The sequence below is a fragment of the Lepisosteus oculatus genome, unplaced genomic scaffold (genome assembly GCF_040954835.1).
Source record: "Lepisosteus oculatus isolate fLepOcu1 unplaced genomic scaffold, fLepOcu1.hap2 HAP2_SCAFFOLD_70, whole genome shotgun sequence".
In the NCBI taxonomy this organism is placed as follows: domain Eukaryota; kingdom Metazoa; phylum Chordata; class Actinopteri; order Semionotiformes; family Lepisosteidae; genus Lepisosteus; species Lepisosteus oculatus.
Window position 1 is genome coordinate 815,616 of NW_027168257.1, and position 25,911 is coordinate 841,526.

Consider the following 25,911-nt stretch of genomic DNA (forward strand, 5'->3'; position numbering starts at 1 on the left):
ACGGTCCATCAGCGCACCCCAATAAAGGCACTGGAAGCAGCTGAATCGCATTGGCGAAGCTCAGCGCTGGGCCGCTGGGCACATCTGACCACAGTTTCCGTAGTGTAGTGGTTATCACGTTCGCCTCACACGCGAAAGATCCCCGGATCGAAACCGGGCGGAAACAGACCAGACTTCTTCTGTCGCCACGCACAAAAGGGGATTGGGGATTCGCCTAGTGCTGTGATCGAACAGACCCACTCACCTCTTAGTGTGGCGGGATCTGCACAGTGCATGTCGCAGCGCATCCTGCTTTCACTTCAATGCGCGTCCTGATGTACCCCGGTCTCCCGCGTGACAGGTGGGGACAGGTGACAGGTCCTGTACTAACGAGGAAGACATCGCTCTCCGACCCCCGGCATTGTGTCCCGACCCACCGTGCTGGAAGCCGACTCGTGCTGTGATTACTTTACGGAGCAGAAATGACAACCGAGGAGCCGAGAGATCATTTCAGCATTTCGCGTCTGAACGGAAAACACAAACGACCAACTCGGAATGACTTGCCTTTGACGCTTATATACCTCTTAGTGTGGCGGGATCTGCACAGTGCATGTCGCAGCGCTCCCTGCTTTCACTTCAATGTGCTTCCTGATGTCGAGTCGTGTGCCGTGCGGAGGCTCTGAAAGCGAGAGCAATGAAAAGGTGCACGACACTGTGAAATAAACATTAATAAACGCATATATAACGTCGAAAACACATCTAACACTAGGAGTATACAGCACTCTGCACAGTGTACGAAGTAAATTATTTTCGCAGTAATTAATTATATTTACTATATTTATTATACACGTGTAAATTAATTACTGCGAAAATAATTTACTTCGTACACTGTGCAGAGTGCCGTATACTCCTAGTGTTAGATGTGTTTTCGACGTTATATATGCATTTATTAATGTCGTCGATTTTACGGTTGCAATTCGACGTTGATTATACGTCGAGGCGACGTATATATACGTATAGCCGTATTTTCGGCGTGAATATACGTATATTCGACGAATCAATGCCCACAGCTTGGCATACAAGGGTTTTGCGGAGGGGTCTTGCCACCTGCCTGAAAAAAAAAACAGTAAAATGTTTGAGTGCCTATAGAGTTTCTATTTTTATTTTCTTGAGAAAAGTTGATACCATTTCCTGGAAACCCCGTCCCCCATCAGTGCGCGGTGCCCGGGGAAAAATCTGTAGGGGGGCGTCTGATATTCTGAGCGGGGGTGATATTTCGGTTGAAACGGAGCTGTACGGTGCAGCTACCCAAATGAAATCTCGCAGCTATGCCATTAATTAGTGCTTTATGATAGAAGATATCGACTAGCAATCTGGTATTTGCGATGAAGTTCAGTTTCACATTTTTCGTCACTCTCACTGGAGAGTATTGCCTGGAGCGAAAAGTACCATAAGCGTTCATTTTTGCAGCTACATGGACGTTCTGAATTGTTAAGAAAAAATGTTGTAAAACCAACAGAAAGCACAGACTGCTATAACTAGTCCTAGTTATATAACGATTTTAAGTATAATGATAAACTACTGCAAGGAATCGGTCCACCTGAGCAAACAGGATCGTAATGTTGACACTCAATAACGACACTGATATGTGCAGCTCCTGGACGGATAGCCCTCCTGCCCATCAAACAGACTGAGTGACTGTTCGTGTCATTTAGTGTTGTCTGACCATTGACAAAGTACAACTATTTTTTAGGGCGCAAATTAAGTTAGGTAAATCTTTTTGCCCAAAACTGAAGGGGCAACATTCCCCCCTCCCCCCGTGATGCCAGGCCTGTCCCCATCCTATTCCATAATGTCATTATATATAATACCATACAACAGTGACCGATCCTTACTAACTACATGCGTTAAAATTGCACATCAGCTCATAGCAGGGGGCACATAGCCGCGATGTATTATCAATGTTATATTTCAACCATAATATCGACAACATTAATAAACGCATACGTTGAGAAAATATCGAACCCAGCATATTTTCCGGTTATATACCACAATGCATTGCTAGTATTCGTTGGTCACAATTTTGGACACGTTTTTCAAACGTAGAAGTATATCCGCAAATATCTCAGCAATCCTCTTTTGACGAGTAAGTATGAACAATAATAATACTATCTGAATACATACAGATCTTTCTTAATATTATTTTGATAAAAATAGTACGTGAATAAGCAAAAAATGGCACATAAAATAGTGTGAATGGGGAAGATGACACAAAATTGTTTTGCCGTTTCTCTATTCTTATTCTATGTTGTACTTTCAAACTTTGGGTACTCTTTAATTAGGACAGACTTTATTGCTCAACTGCTATGATGCAAGCCAAATTTTATACATTTATTTCAGTTTTGAGCTTAGTAAACCGTTCACTTTTTAGATTATACTAAAGAAGATAATCATCATTTATTTGGGAAGTAATATTATACAATTTTCTCCTAGCTGCGGTGCTGAAGTCCCACCCTACATCAACAGAAAAAGAAATAAAGGAGCATGCAATGTGTTACTTGAAGAATGCATATGAAAGACGGGGGGCCAGGAGATCTGGACACTGAAAATAATAGGTTTTTGGTTCTAACTGTTAGGACAATTAGACAGGGTTTGCAAATAGTGGACAAAAATCGTCTTAACTTCCATTGTAATATTTTTTTTCTTGGAAATATAGAAGTTGTACATTTTAAAATGTATATTTGAATCAAAATGTGGTTTTGAGTTAGTGTGTTAATGTAATTAGTTTTGTGTTTGTCATTACTATACTGTATATTGCCATGTTACCAGAATTTGTAGCTGAAGTTTAAGACTAGTTGTGTTTTTTATGATTATTGCCCATATGTTGATTGTTGATTGATTGTATACAATGTATAATTTGAAATACATATGTTTCAGGTGTGAATGTGTATTTTCAGAATACATTTCTAAACCTAATCATTGGCTTGGTTTACTTGTTTCTACGCCTATAAAATCTATCTTTGATGTATAATAGACCTCTACCCATATACGTATAATAGACCTTTAATGTTATCCGTATAACAGACCTCTACCCATATACGTATAATAGACCTCTAAAGTTATACGTATAATAGACCTCTAAAGGTATACGTATAATAGACCTCTAACCATATACGTATAATAGTCCTCTAAAGTTATCCGTATAATAGACCTCTAAAGTTATCCGGAACTCCAACCATATATGTATAATAGTCCTCTAAATTTATCCGTATAATAGAACTCCAACCATTTATGTATAATGAACGTCTAAACATAGACGTATAATTGACGTATAACTTTAGACGTATATTAGAATTTCATTCTAGACGAATTGTAGACCACATTTAGACGTCTAAGGTATGCGTTTAATAGACGTATATTATACGTCTTTTGCCCACTGGGACTACTGAATGGCGTAGACCTGAAAATAAAACTCACGCGCAACAGAGATGCTTTCTGCTTAATGAACAACATCGGAGAACACAAACTGAGCGTACTCTCTGCATCTTTGTTTGTGAACGCCGAAGCACTCCTGACGGTCGCACCACTAAATACCTAAATACCCCATAGACCGCGTACAGATGAAAGTCTTCAGCCTGCCTGCAGGGAGCCATGTGTGTAACCAAGAAAACCTCTTTCTCGGACAGTTACCCAAAGTGGTAATTTTGGGGTTTGTGGACAAAGCGGCATTCAGCGGCAGTTTTACACAAAACCCCTTCAAATTTAAACACTACAACATTAACTTTCTGGCTCTCTACACGGACGGTGAACAAATCCCGACTAAACCGCTTCAACCGCTTCAACCAGACTTCCAGAATGGACATTGCGTCGGTGAATATTTTAATCTGGTGGAAACATCCGGGAAGCCTCTGAAAGTCTTTTTTTGTGTGTAACAAAGTTGCATTTTCATGTCCGGACGGGGAGACTTTATCATTCCGACATGAAGCCACCCTTAAGTCCTCTGAGGCGTGTCTGTCTGCAAGGCTTGTATTTTGGAAATGTTTTTTTGAAACGGAGAACGACTTTGAAATAGGCTTCCGCCGGCGCCTCGCGATCCAGGTAAGATTGTAGCAAGAACGCAGCGGTGGCGGGGTTTGCTGTAGTCGTGGCCGAGTGCTTAAGGCGATGGACTAGAAATCTATTGGGGTCTCCCCGCGCAGGTTCGAATCCTGCCGACTACGTTGTCCACCTCCTGTCGTTGTGTTCTGGCGCAAGCAAAGAAGCGCACCTCTTTGCTGTTCCTGGTGGTTTTAAAACGCCAAATCGCTTGTACCCGCTGCCTTGGAAATAAATTCTTCAGCGTCTGCAAATGGCATTTTGCAGCTGGAAGCAGATGTCGACGCGTTTTGCACAGAGCACCAAAAAAGCGTCTTTTTTGAAGGTCCAGGCACTGAGCATTGGTGATTTAGTGGTAGAATTCTCGCCTGCCACGCGGGAGGCTCGGGTTCGATTCCCGGCCAATGCAGTAGCTTTTGCAGCGAGCGGCTCCATCACTTGCATCCCCTTGCAACTTGCAACTGAAAACCCACTGAAGCTAAGCAGGTGTGAGCCAGGTCAGTACCCGGATGAGGGTGAGCTACAGGGAAAAACAAAGCTTCCAGCTGGAAGCGGTGTTAATGGTGCCGGCGGGGGGGCATTCACCCTGAGGTCTGTGCGGGTCCCAATTCCCCAGCATAGTGACAGAGAAATAAACATATTTTGGCAACTTTGGTCACCCCCATTTAACTTCTGGGGCAGGAAAAGCACACTTTTCAAAACTTGTTTTTCAGCTCGAAATAAACGTATTTTTTCAAACCTTGGAATCCCAATGTAGCTGCCTGGCTCATTAGAGCCCACTGAGTCAGCCCTTAACCCCACTGTGCAGAAGCTGTCAAAACGGGTTTTTCAGCAGAAATAAACACGTTTGGGCAACTTTGGTCACCCCCATTTAACTTCTGGGGCAGGAAAAGCACACTTTTCAAAACGTGTTTTTCAGCTCGCTGTGACCTCTGTTTTACATCTCATCCAAAAGACAGAGCCCTTTTACAACACAGCGTCTCTGTCACTATCATAAGTGACTGCCATCATAAGAATATGAGTCCAATATTTTAGAATATAGTCGGAATGACTTCTAACCTTACCTGTGGTGTCTTTAATCCCTATTGCTCAATGCATGGTGTACGTACTGCATAGATGTGTCTTGAGAATGAGGAATGGGCCCCTGAGACCGTCATTTACCTGTTTCACAAATGATCGTATTTTACTAGAGATTCTGTTTGGGATTCAGATGTGCATTCGGACAGCAATCCCTTTCAAGAAATGATACGTACTGGATGAGGTCAAAGGTGCTGGAACACTGTATTTAGGATGTGTTTGCAGTGATTGTGTGTCTCCTGCTTCATCGCAGTGATATATAGATGTGCTCCTGTAATTTATTGGTACATGCCCAGGGCAGTAAGCAGTCTGAGGATTTATTTCCAGACGGCATAGAGCAGTGAAGCAGTGAAGTAGTGCAACACACTGGATCATTATATTATTAGAATCTATTCTACTTAAATTATTACATTATACACAATTTGAGTTCATTTTAAAAAGTAAAAGGTAATGAAAGGAATGCATTTTCATAAGAAAGATAATACCGATATGCATGTGATAATCTTCCTTATATCATGTAGTGCGTCAGTTGGACACTTTGTGGGCTTGAAATACAAAGCAAATCATGTTCTATGGTACAAGTTAAATACAAAACGTAAGCTTTTATTTTAATTAGATTTGTTTATAAAGCATAAGCAATCATTTATTACATTAATATATGTGAAAATGACATTTTAGCATCATAATATTACATAAAGGTCTCTAGCTTCAACACAGTGATATATATATATATATGCTCAGTGATTTATTGGTACATGCCCAGGTCAATAATCAGAATGCAGACGGGCTACAGGTAGTGTTGTGAAATACTTCAACACACTGGATCGCAGATTTAGACCCCCTGCACTCTTACTCCTTAAAAACCAAAGAAATGAAGATATGTAGCAATCACATTGTAACAGGGGTGACAGTGACTTAATGCTTATACTAGTGGACTTTTGGTACCTTTAGGGTACGGTGTTCCCTGAAGGGCTCTCAAACCCCGCATTTCAGATGCCTAGCTGTATCACTGATGTGTTGCACCTCAGAATCACTTTTAACCTTACCTCTGGTATCTTTAATCCCTATTGCTCAACGCATGGTGAAAGTATTGCATAATTGTGTCTGAAAATGAGCAATGGGCACCTGAGAGACTCATTTGCCTGTTTCACAAATGATCATATTTGACTAGAGATTCTGTTTGGGATTCAGTTGTGCATTCTGACAGCAATCCCTTTCAAAAAACGATACATTCTGGATGAGGTCAAAGGTGCAGGAACACTGTATGTGTTTGCACTTATTCTGTGTCTCTAGCTTCAACACAGTGATATATATATATATATGCTCAGTGATTTTTTGGTACATGCCCAGGGCAATAATCATTATGAGGATTTATTTCCAGATGTGCTAGGGGTAGTGTTGTGAAATACTTCAACACACTGGATCGCAGGTTTAGACCCCCTGCACTCTTACTCCTTAAAAACCTGAAGCGTCTGGCGTCTCGCCGACGTCGAACACCCCCCTCAGGCTGTACTCGTACTCGGCTAACTGCTGTGGAACCCTGTGTGAGAAGCCGTTGGCCACGGTGACGGCTGGCGACCCACGGACGCCCCACTATCGGCCGGCTCCAGCCCCAGCTGGTCCTCTAGAGCCTCCCCACACGGCTCCTCCTCCCGGGCCTGGTAGGGGGCCAGCCGGTCTTGGTGCAGGACCACCACTCTCCCCCGTGTTCGCAACCGGACACGGTAGCAGACCTCGCCCACCACCCAGAGTACCTCAGCGGGCCCCTCCCACGACGGCGCCAGCTTAGGGCTGAGGCATTTGCGGCGGCGCGGGTTGTACACCCAAACCGAGTCCCCGGGCTGGAAGGCAGGCCCCCTGCAGCGCAGGTCGTAGTGCCGCTTCTGCCGGACCCCCGCCTGTGTCAGGTGGGTCCGTGCAAAGCTGTGCACCTGCTGCATCCGCTGCCGCAGGTCCCATTCGTAGTCCGGTCCAGCCAGCGGTGCCGACCCGTCTCCGGGCGACGGGCCGAAGACCAGGTCCACCGGGGTTCACATTTCCCGGCCCAGCATGAGTGAGGCTGGGGTGCACCCGGTGGATTCCTGGACCACGGTCCTATACGCCCAGAGTGCAAGGGGGAGGTGGCGGTCCCAGTCCCGTTGGTGCCGGGACACCAGGGTGGCCAGCTGGGTGGTGAGCGTACGATTAAACCGCGCCACCAACCCGTTGCTCTGGGGATGCAGAGGTGTGGTCCGCGTCTTAGTGATCCCCAGGCACTGGCACACTCTGGCGAAGACCTGGGACTCGAAGTTACGCCCCTAGTCACTATGTAACTCCTCCGGCACCCCCAGCCTGGCAAACATCCCCTCCAGCAGTGCATCGGCCACCGTGGGGGCACTCTGGTCCGGGAGGGCGTAGGCCTCCGGCCACTTCATAAAATAATCCATGGCCACCAAGACGTAGAGGTTCCCGGCCTCGGTGCGCAGAAACGGGCCCAAAACGTCCACCCCCACCCGCTCCATAGGAGCCCCCACCTGGTGTTGTTGGAGGGGGGCCCGAGAGCGCTCGGGGGGACCCTTCTGCGCCACGCACACTGCATACGTTCGGCAGTACCACTCCACGTCCCGGTGGCAAAGACCCCAATAAAAATGGCCTCGGAGGCGCTACAGGGTTTTTTTACCGCCAAAGTGCCCCACGCCCGGCTGGCCATGCACTGCTCGGAGCACCGCCCCGCGGAGCGACCAAGGCACCATCAGCTGCCACCGTACCTCGCCACTGGAGGGTACCCGGCACCCCCGGCGCAGCACCCCGTCCTTTACCTCCAAGGCCTCCCACAGGGCGCAGGGGGCCTTGACGGACTTTGGGTGTGGGGCGAGCTTCTCTCGCGTAGACCGCACTCCGGCTACCACTCCTAGCATGCCCAGCGGTACTACGAGCGCCTAGGGGCGCTTCCTCCTCACCACCAGGCGAGGGCGTTACAATACATAGAATATGCATGTAAAACGAACAGATCTTATCGAGAGGGTTATCAGAATACAAAAGGTATATATTCAGTCAGTTACAAAGTGTTACACATATCAAGAGGACATACATTCAGTATATCATTCATTTAGACCATTTCATAAATGAACCTGGTAATAACTTCTACATTAGATACTGAAAACAAGTACATAACTCTTAGGAATTAAATTGATATCAACTGGTTGGGATAACAATTGAATTCGCGAGCAGTAATGCAGTGAAGTTGAATACTCATCCAATCTCTGGGGATTCAGATCTCCTGCGGGCACAAAGAAACAGTTGCAGGCTTGTTGCTGTCCAATCCGTGCTCTCTGTCTAGGTGCCAGGCTGTGCTGTGCGGGTTGCGACGGTGCGCTGCTGATGCTCACTGACCGGCTAGTTAGTGTTGGCTTTAACTAGCAAAGTTTGTGCACAGGAGAAAAGATGACTGTGGGTCCCAGCAAGTCAAGAAGAAGACCGGTTCGTTCCTGATGAAGAGCTAGTTCTGAATAGTGATTCAACTGTCCACAGTTCCGACCTGTTCACGAGGCCTGCTGCTGGTGCTAACCTCGGGTGGATCCTCTGGTTACTCTCTGGCAACCTCCGCTTTAGACTCTTAGAACAAAGGAAAGTTCTGGCACTCGGACACACTGGCCGTTCCGTGGTTGTCCGGGCTGAGTCTCAGGATGGTCAGGAGGCGCGCTGTGAGAATGTCCTGCCCTTGGGAGCCTTCTGCTCCTGGGCTGTCCTGCCCTGGAATTCTCCTTTGAATTCCCTTTAGAAAACTCCACAGAAATCTCTACTGAATTCCCACTGAATCTCTCAGGCTCTCTGTGTTGCCTGTTTTTACCTGGAGGAACTTCAGCTCGTTGATTGGCTGAAAGTTCCATGGGCATCAGAGTCCCACGTGGGTTACTCGGCCCTACCAGTCCCTGATTGGTTGATCAAGGTGAGATATGAGTCACTTACTCCTGACACTTAGGAATGCAGTCCAGATGTCCATCTGGCACTCCCTAGACAGATAGGCGCCAATGGATGACCATTGATCATGATAGCCAGGCTTAGCTAAGTGCATCCCCCTTTGGGAGCTGTCCCTTATCAAGGGAAACCTTAAATCAGCCTGCATGAATAGTTTCTCTGTGGCTGCACCACAGAGATGAACAGAGAGATGAGGCCTAATTTGGGAAAGCTCAGAAACACTTAATTCTTTCTTATTAATAAGCCTCGCCGCTACACCGCCCAAAGCACTTCTAAAACAGGAGATTCGCGTTTGGGAAAACAGGTCTACGGGTCTGAAACCTGCTCCACGGAAAACAGCTCTGTTGCGCTTTTGATCAAAGGGAGATTCGCTGTTCTTACTTTTTGATGACATAACACCCAAAGGGGCTTCTTTGGAGCTGGATTCCAACCAGCATCCTTAAGTTTCTTGGCAGTATCCTTTACAGTCCTCTGTTCGGTCGACAAGGGACTGAAGGGGGCAGCTTTCCTCACACATACAGTGCAATGTACTGTAGTGTTCCCCTTAATTGAATTCGCAGTTCTGCATCAAACCTCTAACTCGTTTCCTTAGCTTGGATTTAAGCCACGAAGCAGGCTTCTACTGTATAAACGTCTAGAGGAATCACAAACTATTTGAGAGGCCACCATCCCAGGGGGAACTGACAAGTCTATCCCTAAACACCTAGCGCAGTCTCTCGAGAGACCGTCAAAAATCGCTTTCTCCGTTTGCGTTGCAAGTAAGTGAAAACGCGGTCTCAACCCAGAGCCACTTGGCAGCAGCGGCACGTAAATACCGTTACTGTTACTGCTCGATACCGACGTTAGCCTACTATACCATGTTCAGCCACCGCTAGAAAATGCACGGCTCTAGAACCGGAGCAAATGACAGGAGGGCCAACGCCGAACGGGCACACGTGTCAGACATGGAGCGCGACGAGGATGGGATTCGAACCCATGCGTGCAGAGCACAACGGATTAGCAGTCCATCGCCTTAACCACTCGGCCACCTCGTCGAGGGATCTGGGCTGTCCGGACATGGGTTGGCGCGCTCCAGATGATCTTTTTCTTTTTTTTCCCTCGTACTCGAGGGTCATTTTCCTGTTCCACGTGCGATTTCAACATTTTCCTTGGGAGATGCCAAGCCAGGAATTAATTCTCCAGGACCTTAATTCTCTTCTCTTGCAGCCTGAGATCATGTCCTTCTTTTGGCTCCCTCCAGTTCTGATAAAAAATCTCATTCTTAGATTTGTTAATTTTTGCAGAGAAAGCCAAAGAGAAACGCTCACAACACTGCAGAGCTCTGCTAATTGAGGTACTGTCAGAGAGGAGCAGGGTGACGTCATCCATGTATAGAGATGTCTTTACCTCTCCTCCCCCACTTCCAGGCACTGGTATCCCATTAATGGCCTGATCCTGGCGCAAGGCACAGGCTAAGGGCTCCGTAGCCAAAACGAATAACAAAGGGGATAATGGGCAGCCCTGCCTCACTACTGAACAGACTTCAAAGGGGTGTGATCTATTGCCATTAACCATTACTCTGCTGTTGCTACCTGTGTACAGCAGGTTAATCCACTTTCTCATGATGGGGCCAAACTTCATGTGCTCAAGTACCGATGTTAAGTACTGCCGGTTTAGGCGGTCAAAGGCCTTTTCTAGGTCTACACCTAAAACGCACAGAGGGAGGGAGCGATCCTCTGAGTACAGACAGACATCCCTCAACAAGGCCAGGTTGTCGCTCATCAGGCGTCCTACTATCCCACAAGTCTGTTCTTTCCCTACCAGTGAGGCCACTACATTTTGTAGGCGCAGGAAAAGGGCTTTGGACAGGATCTTAGTGTCCACGCCTAACAGGCTGAGGGGTCTCCAGTTCTTTATGTCATTCTTTGCTCCTTTCTTAAACAAGAGAGAGATAGTGCCTTCTCTTAAAGAGTCAGGCAGCAATTCTGTCTTATAGCTTTCCTCGAATAGGAGCAGTAGCGGATCCTGAAGCAGATCCCAAAAGGTGCAATAAAATTCTTTAGGGAGCCCGTCAGCACCCGGAGTTTTCCCCTTCTGTAAGCTCTCCATAGCCTGTCTCAGCTCTTCTACTGTCAAATCCCTCTCAAGTACTTCCCTATCTTCTTCACTCAAAACGTTTTCTAGCTTTGAGGTAAAAAAATGAATTTCTTCATCCTTTACCTCTGTAGAGCTGTACAGTCTTGAGTAGAAGGCCTCGGTGCAGGAGAGGATAGCACTCGGCTCTGTTCTCTCTCGTCCCTCCTCATCAACTACACTTTCCATGACAGACTTGGAGCCTACCACTTTCCTGAAAAAGAAGCGAGTACACTTCTCATTTTCTTCCAAGAACTGCACTCTGCTTCTTAACAGCACTCCTCGACTACTTTCTTGGCTATGCTCCGGATGTCCTTTTTTAAAAGGGTGATATCCTCGAGCACATCGAAGCCACTGTGCAGCATCGTGTAGAGACGCTGCAGCTGCCTCTGTTTCCTGGCTAGCACTCCTCTCCGTCTGGCAGCAGCCTTCCTTCCCTCAGCCATGAAAAAGGCCTTTGTCCTCATCTTCACCTCCTCCCACCACTCTCCTACTGACCCGTACAGACACTGCAAGGACAGCCACTGTGATAGTTTCTCCTTGTAGCGGGATACTACCCCCTCGTTCTCTAGCAGCTTTGTGTTGAGTTTCCAGAGGCCTGGGCCAAAGACAGTCCCGCCCTGGAGTTCCACTCTACACCCTAAAGCCTGATGATCTGAGAAGAAGACAGGCTGAAGAGTGACCCCAACAACTTTCACTCTCTCTGAGACAAAGCAATAGTCAATTCTGGAGCTGCTATTCCTCCCTGACCATGTATATCCTGCTGTTGTGGGATATATACATCTATATGTGTCTGAGAGTTTAAAGTCTTGAACTAAGTTTTGCAGGGCCAGTGAGCTGGAATCCAATTTTATCGGAGAGCTAGACTGCCTGTCTGTGTGCTCTAAGATACAATTAAAATCCCCTCCCACTATCACGTCTGTGCTACTTAACAATAGGGGAGAGAGTGCCTTGAGTAGCTCCACCCTTCCTCCCACGTCAGTAGGACAATACACATTGATTAGCGGCAGGTTAACGGTCCCCCATTCCACATCCACACACAGCAACCTGCCATCTATGACCCTCTGAATACTTTTCAATTTGAAAGCCCATCCTTTGAAAAGAATGGCCACGCCAGAGGCTCTGTTGTTATTGTCCCCTGACCAAACAGAAGGCCCTTTATCCCACCTATCTTCAAAGCTTTTATACCTCTCTTGATAGGCTAAAGCACACTCCTGCAACATCAACACATCTCCCTCTCTCTGCTGGAGGTAATCAAAGACACACTGGCATTTAACTCTGTCATTGATACCTCTGGTGTTAAGAGAAATTATGTTTAGAGCCATATTACATAAGAAAGTGGAACCAGTCTTTACAAAACACATTTCTCTTCGGTCTCACCTGTTACCTTCTCTTTTTCTTTTTCTTCTTACCAATTTCCTGCCAGCCATCCTCTGAATGAGCCTTCATCAGGGTGGCAGCAGTAAAAGCGTTCACGGAGTCCATTTCAAGGAAGGGGGTAGAAGGAGGGGTGGAGGGGTTCCAGCTGTCCCCATCGCCATGCTCTCCTTCCTCCTCGCTCGGGGAGAAAACAGAGTCATTTTTCCTTTTCCTCAAGTCCAGCTCCTGGGAGCACCGAGGGGAAAGGGGTGCAGCCGATGCACCAGTCTCCTCTTCCCCCTCAACCACCAGCTGTTGCAGATCCTCCGTGATGGACTGGATGGAGGAGAGGAGGGCATCTGTAGCACTTGCAGAGTCTGAGAAAAGCAGCTCCGCTGAATCCTGGGTATCCTCGCTGGACCCGCTCCACCGGGGGGCCCCACACTGGCCCTCGTTCTGAGGAGCAGGAGTGGGGGAGGGGTCCTCGCTGTTCTCTGGGGTTTTCAAACCCTCGTGCTTGTCTGGTGCAGTCTGCGGTTGTGGGGGCGTAGTGGATTTCTCTTCCACCGGCCCCGGAGCCACAGCAGGACTGATCCTGGCTGGAGGCTGAGACTCTTTGTCCAACAAGGGTTCTTTGTTTGACTTGTTGTTTGCTTTGGCTTTTTCAGGCCGGTTTGGCTGAAACAAGCACTGCCTCATCCTTTCTCATTTTGAGTTTATAGGCGTAGGCGTGAGGGCAGTTCTTAAAAACGTGTCCTTCCGAGCCACATAAATTGCACTTTGGCAGCATTGAACAGTCAGAGGCTTAATGTCCCTGTTTGCCACAGGTCTTGCAGCATTTCACAGTGCAGGACGATGCCAGGTGTCCCACAGCACCACAGCGCCGACAAACCTTTGGTTGTCCCACATAAAAAACATAGCCATTGCAGGCGCCCAGCTGGATTGTAGAGGGCAGGTGCCTTAAGCCTCCATTGACATTGTCCGGTAGCAAGCGAACCTCGAATTTCCTTGCTCCTGTTTTTATACCGTCAACATCTCTAACCTCAGTTCCATGGTGGATGGTGCAGTACTGCTTAAGCCAGGTGTGAATGTCCTCCGTCTTTGCCATTTCCGAGAACATAACAACCTCTCTCTCTGTGTCAGAGGCTGCAAGTTGATCTTCTCAAGGGCAGGAACTTTCCCTCTTTTTGCCTCAAACACATCCACACATTGTTCAAACAGAGAATAGGTAGCAAAAACAACCTCAAATGCTTTCTGACCTGGGAGAGCGAAGATGAAATACAAGTGCCGAGGTTCAAAGCCAAGTTCCTTCTGTAACACTTTTCTGCTGAACTGCATACGATCCATGAAGAGGTCATCCAAAAGCTCAAAACGTACAGCATTCTTGCGGGATCCAAAGGTTGCCATCTCAAACTGCAAAACAAACACTGCTTCCACAAAACAAGAAAACAATCCAACTACTCCAACTACAGGCTGATCAAGGTATCTCCCCTGCCAGATAAGCAGAGAGCCGCAGGCGATGAGCCCGGAGCTGAACGGGCCCCACTGGCTCGTTTGTAAGGCCAGGTGCATTGCCAACCACGACCGGCAGGGCAGAGGACTTGAAGGCGGCCTGGGCTCCTGCAGCTGTCCAGCCACGCACTCTGGTTTCTCTTCATCTCGTACAAATCTTTTGCCTTTTACTAAAGATTTCCATGGAGAGGAGCATGAATGAGTTCCATACAATTTTTGTGCTTCCCTGCCTTTGGGTGGGGCGCAGCTGGGCTGGTCAAAGAGAGAAAACAAAACCGCTCACAATCGCTCTTATTACGGCGACTGTGGCCTTCTGCTCTGCGAGTCCTCGGTCTCAGCCTGTCTGATTGGCGCTCTTTTCTTTGGGGGGCGGGAAGTGTCCGGCCGCAAATATGAAGCGTTACAGCAACGACATGCCATGAGACGATTGATAACGATTTCCATAGGATCCCCGCGGTTGCCTGGCTACCGTCAGCTTTGCGCAGTGGCAGTATCGTAGCCTGTGAGGTTTAGCCGAGGCGCGATTATTGCTAGTTGAAAACTTTTCCCAATACCCCGCTTCCGCCGGTTTCCAATACAATCGGCGAAAGCAATTTTTGAGCAAGGTGTTTAAAGACAGATTTTGTCATGGTAACATCATGGTAGAAAGAAACAAGCTTGTTACGTCTCAACAGAAACGCTCTTTAGCTCTTTCAGCGTTATGCAGAGAACAGCGTCTGTCGAGATAACTTTTGAGTCAGCGCGAAACGCCGTGTGCTGTCAGTTTGATTTCATATTGCTCGTAGCGGCGCCCGGCTTTTGTCTGTCAAACGTTAGGTTGCGCTTCTTCATGCTGCATCGTCGGCATGAGTGGAGCTCTTTAAACGTCTGTACTTACTGCGCCCCATAAGAAATTGTTTGTCCCCGTTCAAAAGAGATTGTGCGATGTCCTGCAGCGTTCACAAAGCAAACCTTTGACAGTTTGAAAAGAGGAATTTATTCTGCTTCCTGTGCGTGCAGTAGTTACAAAGTTGAACGTCTTTACACGATCTGCTGCAGTTTTCAGTGGGCGGGCTTTGTCAGATGGCTTTGAAAAACGCACTGTGTTTCGGCTCGGGAAACATCATGAGCAGTGTCCTGCATGTTTTCTGTGTATAGCTGTCTTTTAACGCATACAGAATTCATTCGAAATCATTGATTTCTCCAATTAACAAGGGTCCCTTTTTGAACCTGCGAGAAGCATTCTTTCAATGTAACAGATTTACTCCGAGGAAAGGCAGCATGACATTAAGAGTAGCTCAAGCTTTCAGCACCCGTATCGGACTGCGTGTATGCAGACACCGCTCAGAATCCCCTGTAAGATTCTCCCTCAATTCCGTTGTGCAGTGCTTTACCTCTTTCAAAAGGCTTCACTTTCCTAGTCACATTCCAAGACTCATCGAACCCGGGCTGTTTCCTCCAGCGGTATAGTATTGCAGTGAGACAGCACGATGCCTGCAAGACTATGTCACGCTAAACGCCACAGATTGTGTTTGTCCCTTCGTGTCAGTCGTCCTGCAGCCACGGGAAGTGGGACACAAACATGCTGCAATGCTTTCAGGACGTTTGGATTTGTTTGTGCAACATCCGAGAAGAGTACTTGTGGCTTGAATGTGAACTGTACGTGCCCGCCCCCTTTCCTCTGTAGTGCATGAGTTCCTCCCGGCATGCCCTTCGTCATTGTTCTGTCATCTTGTATTTAAAGGGTTGTATTTCTGCTGCTGAAAATAAGCAACGGTTTTCTCACAACGCCCTTTGTTCCCGACGGAGCCCTTGTCTGTCATGAAATTCTTTAAAACCTCAAGCTAGAAGAAGAAGACGACAAATATGAAGCGTTACAGCAACGACATGCCATGAGACGATTGATAACGATTTCCATAGGATCCCCGCGGTTGCCTGGCAACCGTCAGCTTTGCGCATTGGCAGTATCGTAGCCTGTGAGGTTTAGCCGAGGCGCGATTATTGCTAGTTGAAAACTTTTCCCAATACCCCGCTTCCGCCGGTTTGCAATACAATCGGCGAAAGCAATTTTTGACAGTCTCGTCAGAGCGCGACATAGTCTTGCAGGCATCGTGCTGTCTAACTGCAATACTATACCGCTGGAGGAAACAGCCAGGGTTCAATGAGCCATGGAATGTGACTAGGAAAGTGAAGCCTTTTGAAAGAGGTAATGTCGACGCTTTTTTTTTTTTGGCGTGGTACTAATAACGCCAAGGCTGGGGTTCGAGCCCCGTACGGGCCAGGTCCTTTTCTCCTCTCTTACAAAAGCTGTTAGGTTCCTTTCCGTGGTGAGATGGGTTGTGATGCAACGCTACCACATAGTGCCGACAGACAATTAAATGACAAAAATGAAGAGAGTTAAAGCAGCTGGAGAGGTTTTCTTACAACTTTTGAGCTGACACAGTTTTGGAAAATGTTTTCTTCACGCTGCACTGTACCACATAGGCAGCCAAGAGTCTCCAAAACAAAACAGCATTGACAGTCATATAATGTCCATTAACCCCGGTTTTAAACACAGTATCATGTCTGCCATCATAAGAATATAAGTCCAATATTTTAGAATATAGTCAGAATGTCTTCTAACCTTACCTGTGGTGTCTTTAATACCTATTGCTCAATGCATGGTGTACGTACTGCATACATGTGTCTTGAGAATGAGGAATGGGCCCCTGAGACATTTACCTGTTTCACAAATGATCGTATTTTACTAGAGATTCTGTTTGGGATTCAGATGTGCATTCGGACAGCAATTCCTTTCAAGAAATGATACGTTCTGGATGAGGTCAAAGGTGCTGGAACACTGTATTTAGGATGTGTTTGCAGTGATTGTGTCTCCTGCTTCAACGCAATGATATATAGATGTGTTCCTGTAATTTACTGGTACATGCCCAGGGCAGTAAGCAGTCTGAGGATTTATTTCCAGACGACATAGAGCAGTGAAGCAGTGAAGTAGTGCAACACACTGGATCATTATATTATTAGAATCTATTCTACTTAAATTATTACATTATACACAACTTGAGCTCTCAGCACCGTACTGAGCCCAGGTGTTTTTCTAAAGCTGTCAGGTGCAGTTCATTTACATGAAGGAAATCTCTTACTGGGTACGATTACAATGCAGTAAGTAGCACAGGCTACTTAGGGAGTAGGCTGATGTGTTTAAAAACGACCCGAGCCAGCAGGAGTCGAACCTGCAATCTCCTGATCCGTAGTCAGACGCGTTATCCATTGCGCCACTGGCCCTGGTGTGACACTGCAGGACTGTAACCCAGTGAGCTTAGCACTGCAACTAGTAAAATATTACCCCCGGTCCATTCTTTTCCAAAAGTGAGAAACACCTGTTTTCTACATTTTGTCTGTTTTAAAACCATATCTCTTTAAACCAAACCAAGAGTTTGTCTTTTGCACTGATATTCTGATTCATTTCGATTTCAAAGAAAAAAGAAACATTACCTTCCAAAGCATCATAAAATTGTCCCTTCCTCCAGACTCTACTTCTCTCTTGTAGTAGTACAGCAGACCTTTCCAGGTGAGCAGATCACAGAGTCCAAAATGAGCTTCCTCCATCAAGCAAAGTACCTGAACATGACTCTTTCATCATAAAAGCGCCCCTGTAATAAAGAAATTAAATCCGAAATCAAGAGGGCAGTTGCCTACTGAAGTTCAAGAAGTCATAAATTTTAACCTAGCAACACATTAAAGGCTGCATCTATACAAGTACGATTCTAGAAATGCTCACCAGATTACGTTTTAAGAAAGAACTGCGCCTCAGGTTCCGCCGAGATCTTAACTCGGATGGCAGGATTCAGAGTCTGGTGTGGAATGATGGCGCACGGAGGGTCCACATACTGTGGATCCCTCAGTGTTCTTCCGCGTGTTCAAACCGCCAGCGTGTGACTCCCCTGTCCCCGTGACCTCATTGCTCTGCTCTCGCCTCTGTGCAGCTGAGCCCGACTCATGGTAAAGTGGAAAAAAATATGCCCTCAACGTGAGATTTACTCTGGAGTGAGGATAGTTGTTACCTTCTTATCGTTGAAACGGATGTATGTGATATGGCGACTAGGTTCTTCTCCATTAGCAGGCTTAAGGTTAAAGAAAAAAACATTGCTGACTTCTTTTTTTTTTGCCAGCTGCGAGCGCTGATTAGCGAGGTTTGTATTTCATGTTTTGCAAGTTGCATCCATTTTAAGAAAAACAAGTCGTTCAAGACAGGAAATGAATACTTGCATTTAATTAAGTCTAGACGTATGCGGTTGTCCATAATGACCAGTTCTGTTTGAGAACACAGAACAAAAAAAGGCACCGCTGGGATTCGGACCCAGGATTTCCTGTTTACTAGACAGGCGCTTTAACCAACTAAGCCACGGCGCCCCGGAAGTGCTGTCCTTTTGCAGCCACTTGGACACACCACTCAGACACATCTGCATTCGGTGTGTGCTCCGCCTGCTCGCTGAGCAAGTTGCCACCTTTACATACAATAGCAACATCGACACCAAGAGAAAGGATGACAAATGGCTTTTATTGGACTTTTCATGTCCAAGGAGCTCAATGTGCTTTCTGTGTACAGCAGGGCCACTGAACTCCACACTGGCCACTGAACCAAAGCAGTGGCTTGCTGGCTTGACATCTCCCAAGGAAAATGTTGAAATCGCATGTGGAACAGGAAAATGACCCTCGAGTATGAGGGAAAAAAAAGAAAAAGATCAACTGGAGTGCGCCAACCCATGTCAGGACAGCCCAGTTTTGTTGACGAGGTGGCCGAGTGGTTAAGGCATGGGGTCGAATCCCATCCTTGTCGCTCTCCATGTCTGACACGTGTGCCCGTTCGGTGTTGGCCCTCCTGTTCTTTGCTCCGGTACTAGAGCTGTACATTTTCTAGCGGTGGCTGAACATGTTATAGTAGGCTAACGTCGGTATCGAGCAGTCACAGTAACAGTATTTACATGCCGCTGCTGCCAAGTGGCTCTGGGTTGAGACCGCGTTTTCACTTACTTGCAACGCAAACGGAGAAAGCGATTTTTGACAGTCTCTCGAGAGACTGCACTAGGTGTTTAGGGATAGACTTTGTCAGTTCCCCCTGGGATGATGGCCTCTCAAATAGTTTGTGATTCCTCTAGACGTTTATACAGTAGAAGCCTGCTTCGTGGCTTAAATCCAAGCTAAGGAAACGAGTTAGAGGTCTGATGCAGAACTGCGAATTCAATGAACGGGAACAGTACAGTACATTGGACTGTATGTGTGAGGAAAGCTGCCCCCTTCTGTCCCTTGTCGACCGAACAGAGGACTGTAAAGGATACCGCCAAGAAACTTTAGGATGCTGGTTGGAATACAGCTCCAAAGAAGCCCCTTTGGGTGTTATGTCATCAAAAAGTAAGAACAGCGACTCTCCCTTTGATCAAAAGCGCAACAGAACTGTTTTCCGTGGAGCAGGTTTCAGACCCGTAGACCTGTTTTATTTGTAGGGCAGGGCGCATTCCCAAATGCGAATCTCCTGTTTTAGAAATGCTTTGGGCGGCGTGAAGTGAAAATAAGAAATGGGCTCCAGATGCACATGGAAGCCATCAAGTGTTTCATCCGAGCTGTTTCAAAGACTGCTCAAGAGCTTTCCTTTCACAGAGGTGCAATGATTAATGATGGGGGTGCACCCTTCAATGCGCCTTACGACTCTAGGGAGTGATTGAGACGATTCGTAGCGTGTGCTCATTTCCCTCTATTCCCCGTGTTGCAGTGGTAGGATGACGTAAATTTCTGCTTCGACACGTAACGGCGTTATAATCAAGTGCAGGAGCTGAGGGCTTTTGTTTTGTTTCGTTTTCCATGGCGTTTGTAAGCACGCAAATCAAAGGCAATTCCTGCGTCTAACAGGAATGTAAATGCTTTGGAAAGTGCAGTGTGGTGCAGCTTGTAAAATCCTTATCCACATTTGTGGTTTGTTGATGTTTGTTCTGTCTGCCAAAGCTGCATTTTGACATCCGGACGGGGAGACTTTATCATTTGAACGTGAAGCCAGCCTTAAACCCTCTGAGGCGTGTCTGTCTGCTGGCACGTATTTTGTCAAAGGTATTTTTTTTTTTTTAACGGAGAGCGACTTTGAAAAGGTTTCCGCAGCCACGTCGCACTCCGTGTTAGATTAAAGGAGGAATGCGTCGATGGCGAACTCGCTGTAGTCGTGGCCGAGTGGTTAAGGCGATGGACTCGAAATCCGTTGGGGACTCCCCGCGTAGGTTTGAATCCTGCAGACTATGGCGTCTGCCGCACGTCTCCTTGTGCCTGCGCGGCAAAAGCGTGGTGCCGCTTCTCCTTTCCTGGTACTATAAAAACGCTAAATCGCTTGGCCCTGCTGCCATGGAAATGAGTTCTTCAGATTACCACACATCTTGCGTTCGCACCTCTGGTGTTGTACTTATGCCTTTGAAAACCTAATGAATAAAACTGAAAGAACCGACACAATATGTAGGTGCTCGTAAAGCACGCATTAAAGAACTGTTAACAGCAAGGGTTTCAGTGGGTTAACTGAGGAGAAGGCGTGATCGCTAATTGTTGACTTTGTATTTGGTGTTAGAAACATTCTTACTGTGCATGACGTGCAACAAATGTAGCCACAGAAATTGCATCACGCTTTCATGTATGCTATTGCAGACACCAACGTTGCCTAGATAGAAAACCGAAATAGCCGTGGGTTTGCTTGCTGGTCTGAAGGATCTCTCTTCGAATCTCTATCATTTGTCAATTGAAGTAAAAGGCGCTCCAATCTGATACGTTCAGAATCAAACCCGCAGCTGTTGTTCGACTTTATTTCTTGACTAATTACAACTGAGTGTCGCATGAGCAGTTACGTAAACTTGTCTGATATATTTGACAAATGCCGTTCTTCAATTAAAACTAACAGTACATTGTCAGGGACATTCAGTTCTATACAAACAAGAGACAGACAAGAGAATGTTTCTACCTTTCATGTGGACTACGTGTTGACTTAATGATCGGAATAATTGAAAAGTTCGGGTTCATAGCCGATGCAGTGCGTGCTAATTAGAACAACAGCAACGCTGAGCTCTCAGCACCGTACTGAGCCCAGGTGATTTTCTAAAGCTGTCAGGTGCAGTTCATTTACATGAAGGAAATCTCTTACTGAGTACGATTACAATGCAGTAAGTAGCACAGACTACTTAGGGGAGTAGCCCGATGCGTTTAAAAACGACCCGAGCCAGGCAGGAGTCAAACTTACAATCTCCTGATCCATAGTCAAACGCGTTATCCATTGCGGGACTGCAACCCGATGAGCTCAGCACTGCAACTAGTAAACTATTACCCCCGGTCCATTCTTTTCCAAAAGTGAGAAACACCTGTTTTCTACATTTTGTCTATTTTAAAACCATATCTCTTTAAACCAAACCAAGAGTTTGTCTTTTGCACTGATATTCTGATTCATTTCGATTTCAAAGAAAAAAAAACCTACCTTCCAAAGAATCATAAAATTGTCCCTTCTTCCAGACTCTACTTCTCTCTTGTAGTAGTACAGCAGACCTTTCCAGGTGAGCAGATCACAGAGTCTGAAATGAGCTTCCTCCATCAAGCAAAGTACCTGAACATGACTCTGTCTTCATAAAAGCGCCCATGTAATAAAGAAATTAAATCTGAAATCAAGAGGGCAGTTGCCTACTGAAATACAAGAAGTCATCAATTTTAACCTAGCAACACATTAAAGGCTGCATCTATACAAGTACGATTCTAGAAATGCTCACCAGATTACGTTTTAAGAAGGAACTGCGCCTCAGGTTCCGCCGAGATCTTAACTCGGATGGCAGGATTCAGAGTCCGGAGTGCGGACTGATGGCGCACGGAGGGTCCATATACTGTGGATCCCTCAGTGATCTTCCGCGTATTCAAACCGCCAGCGTGTGACTCCCCTGTCCCCGTGACCTCATTGCTCTGCTCTCTCCTCTGTGCAGCCGAGCTCGATTCACGGTAAAGTGAAAAAAAAAGGTGCCCTCAACGTGAGATTTACTCTGGAGCGAGGATAGATGTTACCTTTTTATTATTGAACAGGATGTATGTGATGTGGCGACTAGGTTCAATTTTGTATCCTTTTAAAAGATTAAGGACTGGGGTGAGCGGGATTTACCACCCTTTCAGCTAAGAACCCGACGTGCGGACCGTTTAAGCTGCATAGACTCAGTCGTTTAACTCTTCTCCATTAGCAGGGTTAAGGTTAAAGAAAAAAAACATTGCTGACTTCTTTTTTTTTGCCAGCCGATTGCGCTGATTAGCAAGGTTTGTATTTCATGTTTTGCAAGTTGCATCCATTTTAAGAAAAACAAGTCGCGTTAAAGACAGGAAATGAATACTTGCATTTAATTAAGTCTAGCTGTAGGCGGTTGTCCATAATGACCAGTTCTGTTCAAGAACACAGAACAAAAAAGGCACCGCTGGGATTCGGACCCAGGATTTCCTGTTTACTAGACAGGCGCTTTAACCAACTAAGCCACGGCGCCCTGGGAGTGCTGTCGTTTTGCAGCCACTTGGACACACCACTCAGACACATCTGCATTCGGTGTGTGCTCCGCCTGTTCGCTGAGCAAGTTGCCACCTTTACATACAATAGCAACATCGACACCAAGAGAAAGGATGACAAATGGCTTTTATCTGGAACTTTTCATGTCCAAGGAGCTCAATGTGCATTCTGTGTACAACAGGGCCACTGAACTCCACAATGGCCACTGAACCACAGTAGTGGGTTGCTGGCTTGACATCTCCCAAGGAAAATGTTGAAATCGCATGTGGAACAGGAAAATGACCCTCGAGTACGAGGGAAAAAAAAGAAAAAGATCATCTGGAGCGCGGCAACCCATGTCTGGACAGCCCAGTTTCCTAGATGAGGTGGCCGAGTGGTTAAGGCAATGGACTGCTAATCCACTGTACTCTGCACGCATGGGTTTGAGTCCCATTCTCGTCACTCTCCATGTCTGACATGTGTGCCCGTGTGCCTTTGGCCCTCCTGTTGTTTGCTCCAGTACTAGAGCCGTACATTTCCTAGCGGTGGCTGAACATGGTATAGTAGGCTAACGTCAGTATCGAGCAGAGACAGTAACAGTATTTACGTGCCGCTGCTGCCAAGTGGCTCTGGTTTGAGACCGCATTTTCACTTACTTGCAACGGAAATGGAGAAAGCGATTTTTGACAGTCTCTCGAGAGATTGCGCTAGGTGTTTAGGGATAGACTTTGTCAGTTCCCCCTGGGATGATGGCCTCTCAAATAGTTTGTGATTCCTTATACAGTAGAAGCCTGCTTCGTGGCTTAAATCCAAGCTAAGGAAACGAGTTAGAGGTCTGATGCAGAACTGCGAATTCAATGAACGGGAACACTACAGTACATTGCACTGTGTGTGTGAGGAAAGCTGCCCCCTTCTGTCCCTTGTCGACCGAACAGAGGACTGTAAAGGATACCGCCAAGAAACTTTAGGATGCTGGTTGGAATCCAGCTCCAAAGAAGCCCCTTTGGGTGTTATGTCATCAAAAAGTAAGAACAGCGAATCTCCCTTTGATCAAAAGCGCAACAGAACTGTTTTCCGTGGAGCAGGTTTCTGACCCGTAGACCTGTTTTATTCGTAGGGCAGGGCGCATTCCCAAACGCGAATCTCATGTTTTAGAAATGCTTTGGGCGGCGTGAAGTGAAAATTAGAAATGGGCTCCAGATGCACATGGAAGCAATCAAGTGTTTAATCCGAGCTGTTTCAAAGACTGCTCAAGAGCTTTCCTTTCACAGAGGCGCAACGATTAATGATGGGGGTGCACCCTTCAATGCGCCTTACGACTCTAGGGAGTGATTGAGACGTACGTAGCGTGTGCTCATTTCCCTCTATTCCCCGTGTTGCAGTGGTAGGATGACATAAATTCCTGCTTCGACACGTAACGGCATTATAATCAAGTGCAGGAGCTGAGGGCTTTAGTTTTGTTTCGTTTTTCATGGCGTTCGTAAGCGCGCAAATCAAAGGCAATTCCTGCGTCTAACAGGAATGTAAATGCTTTGGAAAGTGCAGTGTGGTGCAGCTTGTAAAATCCTTGTCCACATTTGTGGTTTGTTGATGTTTTTTCTGTCTGCCAAAGTTGCATTTTGACATCCGGACGGGGAGACTTTATCATTTGAAAGTGAAGCCAGCCTTAAACCCTCTGAGGCATGTCTGTCTGCCGGCACGTATTTTGTCAAAGGTATTTATTTTTTTTTAACAGAGAGCGACTTTGAAAACGTTTCCGCAGCCACCTCGCACTCCGTGTTAGATTATAGGAGGAATGCGGCGGGGGTGAGCTCGCTGTAGTCGTGGCCGAGTGGTTAAGGCGATGGACTCGAAATCCGTTGAGAACTCCCTGCGCAGGTTTGAATCCTGCCGACTATGGCGTTTGCCACACGTATCCTTGTGCCTCTGTGGCAAAGGCGAAGTGCCGCTTCTCCTTTCCTGGTACTATAAATACGCTAAATCACTTGGCCCTGCTGCCATGGAAATGAGTTCTTCAGACCTCTGGTGCTCTACTTATGCCTTTGAAAACCTAATGAATAAAGCTGAAAGAACCGACACGATATGTAGGTGCTCGTAAAGCACGCAGTAAAGAACTGTTAACAGCAAGGGTTTCAGTGGGTTAACTGAGGAGAAGGCGTGATCGTTAATTGTTGACTTTTTATTTGGTGTTAGAAACACTCTTACTGTGCATGACGTGCAACAAATGTACCCACAGAAATTGCATCACGCTTTCATGTATGCTATTGCAGACACCAACGTTGCCTAGATAGAAAACCGAAATAGCCGTGGGTTTGCTTGCTGGTCTGAAGGATCTCTCTTCGAATCGCTATCATTTGTCAATAGAAGTAAAAGGCGCTGCACAGAGAGGATCACTGTCGTGAGGCCGGTTAGCTCAGTTGGTTAGAGCATGGTGCTAATAACGCCAAAGTCGTGGGTTCGAGCCCCTTACTGGCCAGGTCCTTTTCTCCTCTCTTACCAAAGCTGTTAGGTTCCTTTCCGTGGTGAGATGGGTTGTCATGCAACGCTGCCACATCGTGCCGACAGACAATTAAATGACAAAAATGAAGAGAGTTAAAGCAGCTGGAGAGGTTCTCTTACAACTTTTGAGCTGACACAGTTTTGGAAAATGTTTCCTTCACGCTGCACTGTACCATATAGGCAGCCAAGTGTCTCCAAAACAAAACAGAATTGACAGTCATATAATGTCCATTAACCCCGGTTTTAAACGCAGCATCATGTCTGCCATCATAAGAATATGAGTCCAATATTTTAGAATATAGTCAGAATGACTTCTAACCTTACCTGTGGTGTCTTTGATCCCTTTTGCTCAATGCATGGTGTACGTACTGCATACATGTGTCTTGAGAATGAGTAATGGGCCCCTGAGACAGTCATTTGCCTGTTTCACAAATGATCGTATTTTACTAGAGATTCTGTTTGGGATTCAGATGTGCATTCAGACAGCAATCCCTTTCAAGAAATGATACGTTCTGGATGAGGTCAAAGGTGCTGGAACACTGTATTTAGGATGTGTTTGCAGTGATTGTCTGTCTCCTGCTTCAACGCAGTGATATATAGATGTGCTCCTGTAATTTATTGGTACAAGCCCAGGGCAGTAAGCAGTCTGAGGATTTATTTCCATACGGCATAGAACAGTGAAGCAGTGAAGTAGTGCAACACACTGGATCATTATATTATTAGAATCTATTCTACTTAAATTATTACATTATACACAACTTGAGTTCATTTTAAAAATTAAAAGGTAATGAAAGGAATGCATTTTCATGAGA

At 46.4% G+C, this 25,911-nt stretch overlaps 9 non-coding genes across 9 annotated transcripts; 6 read left to right on the top strand and 3 right to left on the bottom strand.

Annotated features, from left to right (window-relative positions):
- Positions 1-93: 93 nt before the first annotated feature.
- Positions 94-166, top strand: trnav-cac (transfer RNA valine (anticodon CAC)). The gene has a single exon. It is a non-coding gene; the product is annotated as a tRNA-Val (tRNA).
- Positions 167-10,060: 9,894 nt separating this feature from the next.
- On the bottom strand, positions 10,061-10,142 carry trnas-gcu (transfer RNA serine (anticodon GCU)). Its single transcript has one exon. It is a non-coding gene; the product is annotated as a tRNA-Ser (tRNA).
- Positions 10,143-14,217: 4,075 nt separating this feature from the next.
- LOC138233718 (U5 spliceosomal RNA) lies at positions 14,218-14,334 on the top strand. Its single transcript, XR_011187647.1, has one exon. It is a non-coding gene; the product is annotated as a U5 spliceosomal RNA (small nuclear RNA).
- A 230-nt stretch (positions 14,335-14,564) lies between these two features.
- On the top strand, positions 14,565-14,709 carry LOC138233687 (U4 spliceosomal RNA). The gene has a single exon (XR_011187616.1). It is a non-coding gene; the product is annotated as a U4 spliceosomal RNA (small nuclear RNA).
- A 1,308-nt stretch (positions 14,710-16,017) lies between these two features.
- On the top strand, positions 16,018-16,159 carry LOC138233675 (U4 spliceosomal RNA). Its single transcript, XR_011187604.1, has one exon. It is a non-coding gene; the product is annotated as a U4 spliceosomal RNA (small nuclear RNA).
- Positions 16,160-18,406: 2,247 nt separating this feature from the next.
- Positions 18,407-18,480, bottom strand: trnat-agu (transfer RNA threonine (anticodon AGU)). Its single transcript has one exon. It is a non-coding gene; the product is annotated as a tRNA-Thr (tRNA).
- Positions 18,481-20,272: 1,792 nt separating this feature from the next.
- trnas-cga (transfer RNA serine (anticodon CGA)) lies at positions 20,273-20,354 on the top strand. Its single transcript has one exon. It is a non-coding gene; the product is annotated as a tRNA-Ser (tRNA).
- Positions 20,355-22,527: 2,173 nt separating this feature from the next.
- On the bottom strand, positions 22,528-22,601 carry trnat-agu (transfer RNA threonine (anticodon AGU)). Its single transcript has one exon. It is a non-coding gene; the product is annotated as a tRNA-Thr (tRNA).
- Positions 22,602-24,417: 1,816 nt separating this feature from the next.
- trnas-cga (transfer RNA serine (anticodon CGA)) lies at positions 24,418-24,499 on the top strand. The gene has a single exon. It is a non-coding gene; the product is annotated as a tRNA-Ser (tRNA).
- The last annotated feature ends 1,412 nt before the right edge of the window (positions 24,500-25,911 follow it).